Below are 4,885 nucleotides of genomic sequence, written 5' to 3' on the forward strand. Positions count from 1 at the left end.
GCGCTCTGAATGGGAGTGTGGGTGGGAAGCCACACTAGCGCTTGCTCTACACTCTTGACGTGTATGTCATATGATACCCTGGCTGCCTCTAATAGACACACTACTGCATGGATTACAAGAATCAAAATACCATGCATTGAGAATGATGCATCTTTTATTAACAGGGTTTCGTTTCAGTGCCTTACACATGTTTATGATGTTCTCACTTTAGTTGCTCCCATTTTCCCCAAAACAGGCACAGGGTGAGTTAGTTTATTTTCAAAGGGGGGATCATCATCTCTCCCATGAGTCAAATACATTTTTAAACCTTAAGGCCTGAACCTGTTGTCACTGCAGTCAATGACAAAAGTCCCATTGACTTCAGTAGGCTCAGGCCCTTAGCCTGCACTGCAAGGTTTTGCTTTAACAAATGTATGTAAGAGCAACAAAGAATCCTGTGGCACCTTATAGACTAACAGACGTTTTGCAGCATGAGCTTTCGTGGGTGAATACCCACTTCTTCAGATGCAAGCAGTGGAAATTTCCAGGGGCAGGTGTGCTGGAAGCAGGCTAGCTTGCTTCTTGCTTGCTTATATATACACACCTGCCCCTGGAAATTTCCACTGCTTGCATCTGAAGAAGTGGGTATTCACCCACGAAAGCTCATGCTGCAAAACGTCTGTTAGTCTATAAGGTGTCACAGGATTCTTTGCTGCTTCTACAGAACCAGACTAACACGGCTACCCCTCTGATAAATGTATGTAAGTCATTTTTGCCTTTGGACAACCTGTGTGCCTCTACTATGAAACACCTGCATTTATTAGATCAGAAAAGTCGTGACTATTCCAGGCTTTTGAAATGTTAGGATACCTAAGGCCTTCTACATGAAACAACGTTTGATGTATGTTAAGGGGGGCGACATGGCTTACATGGGGTTAACTTAGTTTATTTTCCTGCTACGGCTTTTAAAACTGTTTAAAAAACCTTAGTAAAGTACCACATTACAAGCCTTCTTGGACTTTTTTTTAAAATGTGGTTTGGCTACAAATCTAGTAGCATACTGAAAAGGGTTCCACATTTATTGTCTCAATGATTTCCAGATCAGACTAACTCAGCCTACAAGTAAAAAAGACGGCCTTTCAAACTGCCAGTCCTGCAAACTCAGCCTGGACTCTAAAAATCATGCTATGTTCTTTCTGTCTGGTATATAATCACCAATAATACCAATTCCACTGGCCAAATACTGCCCTCAGCCACACCTATACAAACCCACCCTTCATTTCTGCCCGCAAGGATATTTCTGCCACACCTGTACAACCATATTTTTCTCAGTGGTGTTGCGCAGGTATAACTGAGGGCAGAATCTGCAGACAGGAGGATTGCACAGGTGACTTTCTATTGGGACTTGTTTAAATTAGTCATCAGTTAACACATCTACACTATTTTTGAATTTTGATCACACTTTTGTGGGACCATTCACATTTACAAATATAACTGCACTAGTATGGTTGTCTCCTGCAATTAGGGACATTCAGACTTAGTTGTTTTTAATAATGGTTTGAACAGGACACCCATTCTTTTATATTGCACATTCAGAGCAACAAATCTGAATGATCTACCATTCAAATGTAATGGCAGCAGGCTATTGAAAGGTTATATTAGTGATAATTTAATTCATCTATTTTATTTCTACAGTGAGATCCCTTCCTTTAAATGCAATACATGTGCACATGAACAGTATCAAGAATCTTGGGTTAGGGACACTGAAGCATCTATTAACTGTTGTCTGGAAGTGGTGGTGGTAGCAGGGATACATTTGTGAAAATGGTGACTGCCTTCCATTAACATTGAGGGGCTAAACTATGTTAAGTCAAACAATTTTTTAAAACAGTTCAAGGGCTCATCTGCACAGCAATTTTTCCATGTTGTGGAGCTGGTTTGATAGGACACTATAGATTCCCAGCTGTTATAACATGTTTTGGCCTTGTCTTTATAGGTAGAACCAGTGTTTTTAACCTGGGTAATGAACCATGTTACAACCATTTAAAACCATGGGATCATTAATCATGATAAATCAATTTGACCTGTGCTCTGGTGGTGAAAAAGGACCATAAAGCTGATTTAACCAGGCATCCGAGGATTCCCCAGCATGCAGGAATCTCCAGGTGGCTCTGCCACCCTCATTCATCCTTCTGCCATGGTGTAGGGACATACCTGGGGGACAAGGCATGGTCAGAGTACCACTGTGCTGTGACAATGCTTATTTAGCATAACCAGCCCCTTGGGGATCATTACCAGCCAGCCTTTGGAGGCCCTGCTGGGGAAATGAAAATAATGCTTCATCTGGGTTTCAATATTAAAGTTTACCATACAATCTATGTTCCTGATTTTCCAGGCTTTGACATTGCCTTCAACGTGAGCTTTGCATGAGCAAGCATGAAAGGATTGGGCCATAATTTATTAGATTTATTTTGAAACAACACTCAGAATACAAAGGCAGTCCCATGGGCAAATCTACCCATCATTCTTAGAAGTTCTGTCAGCTTTATGAGATATATAGCCTACTGCCTACAAAATTCCTATTGCAAGGATTATACCTCCTGAGATTTCCCACTGACTCCCAGGTGAACTCATAAAGAACGCTCTTATTGCATTCTCACCTCACTATCATCTGAAAAATGATGTCTCATAACCTAACAGTGTCAGGTGAATACATTTTTCCCCAGTGGGGTTTTACAGGCAACAGCATACAGAGGGTATTTCAAACAAAAAGCAAAAATGCAGGCTGTATGGAAAGGAACAAAGTGATAAGAAATTATTTCCATATCAGATAAACTTCACTTTCAATCAATTTGCCATCTCTTGGTGTTCTCCAAGGCTCTTGGAATCATTATCATGGCACATCAACAGATATAAAGTTTATTTTGAAACTGCCAGTCTTTTGCCGCCTAAATAATTAAACTGGTTTTTTGTGTACATGAAATAAACTCCTCTCTCTTTCTTTTTTATTCAACAAAAGAGAAAGAAAGTACAAATAAAGGTTGTCAATCAATGTAATGTTGATTTATCCCTGCAGCAACAGAAGATTGCAAAGATCAGTGCTGTCTTGCTGACTTAAATTTAAACTATACCATAGGCACTAATGATGCAGTAGATAGCACATAGAAGAAGCAGAAGCATGCACTTCTGGTTTCTGTCTCTGCTGAGGTTCTGAATTAAACTGATTGATCTATCAGGACCAAACCCTAAAAGACTGTAATTATATGATACAGTAGTTTGCAGGGTTCTTAAACTTCCCTTTTCACAATGCTAACGGAAGCAGTAAAACTCCAATATTTAAAAGGAATAACCTTTTTTTCAAAAATTCTGTATTTAACCAACACAGTAGGTTTTTGAGTCTTTTTTTGCAACAAAACTTTTCTTGCTATCTTTATACCATCTGTTTTATTAGCATAACATTATCCGAACCTGTTTTTCGAAGAGAAAAAGGTCAAGAAGCAACCATTTGGATTCCCATCTCTCCTTGTTGTCAGGAAATATAAACTAATCCTGATTATACAAATGAGAATGATGGCAATGTACTCAGGTTTTGACACCAGAGTATTTTTTTCTATTAATAATTTTAATTGGCTAAGGTCAGTACTAATATCACTACAAGTATTTTATGTTTAATTATGTTTATTCACGTCTCCTAGTTACCTATCTTTGCTACTTTTTTCAGAATAAAGGAATGGAAAGTTGATCAAAATCAACTCAAGTGATGCTAAAAATCACAATGGGCTATAAACATAGTCTGAGTTTGCAGACAAGCCACATTTGTCATCGAATGACTGAATATTGACTCTGTTGTATGACTACGTGTCAATCAGTGCACAGAAAACGCAGCAATTTAGGGTTCCAGAGATTGATCCTGAAAGCGAGTGGGAGGGTTCTAAGCACCCTCATTTTGCACTTTGCACATGCACAGCACCTTGCAGGACTGAGCCTACATTTGTTTCAGCTATATAAATTCTGAGCAACCAGACTTCATGCAAATGAAATGACCAAGCTGTACTCAGTATAGAAAACAAGGATGGGGAAAGTTGGCAGCATGCCATATTTGCATTTCTCCGCCCCTGGGGCTGCTGGGAGTTGGTTTGGTAGGTAAGGCAAGTTAGTGCCGCTTAGTGCCAGCTTGTAGGTATCCCTGGGATCCATTACAGTAGCCAGGGATTGTTGTGCTCTGTTCACATCTTCAGCACACCCTATATGGCAGGGATGCCAGGAGAAGGAAGCATAAAGCCTGCTGTACCATCTCTATGCCAACTAGAGATTGCCATGGCAGAGGCATCAGTAGCTGCTCTGTTAAAAGTGTGGAAAGGGGCCGGAGTCTGGGTTAGAATGTGGTCCAGTATGTATATAATGGTTTCTTGGTCTCCTTTTTGGTATTTTAAAATAATCTAATTTACTGCTTAGGCATTTTCAAGAATGTGCTTGGTAACTTCTAAGGAGGGCATGAAATCACTTTACAATATGCAGAAAGTACTGGCATGGTATCCAATATAATAAATATATTGTCTGTATTGACTCTTGTGGTACTGTACTACTGAAGTTAGAGTAGTTTTGTAGTACTGCATTTGCTCTGTACAAGGATTGACATGAGAGGACAACAGTCAAAGACACCAGTACAGCGTAATGCAAGATAAGGAAGGCATGATTTAGGAGGCGAGGACTGGGAGGCAGCAGAAGAGCAGGAACAAAGGCCACAACTGAATATAGCAGCACAACACTCGAATGGCAATGCACAGACAGAGAAAGGAGGATATACAGCAAGCCCCCTCCAGAAGGAAAATTCAAGTTGTATCTATACCTCTCTTGCACTCACAATACACATAGAAACTGGGAATTAGTTTAATCGGTGTCACTG

This window comes from Mauremys reevesii, linkage group 4 (genome assembly GCF_016161935.1).
Source record: "Mauremys reevesii isolate NIE-2019 linkage group 4, ASM1616193v1, whole genome shotgun sequence".
NCBI classification, from domain to species: domain Eukaryota; kingdom Metazoa; phylum Chordata; order Testudines; family Geoemydidae; genus Mauremys; species Mauremys reevesii.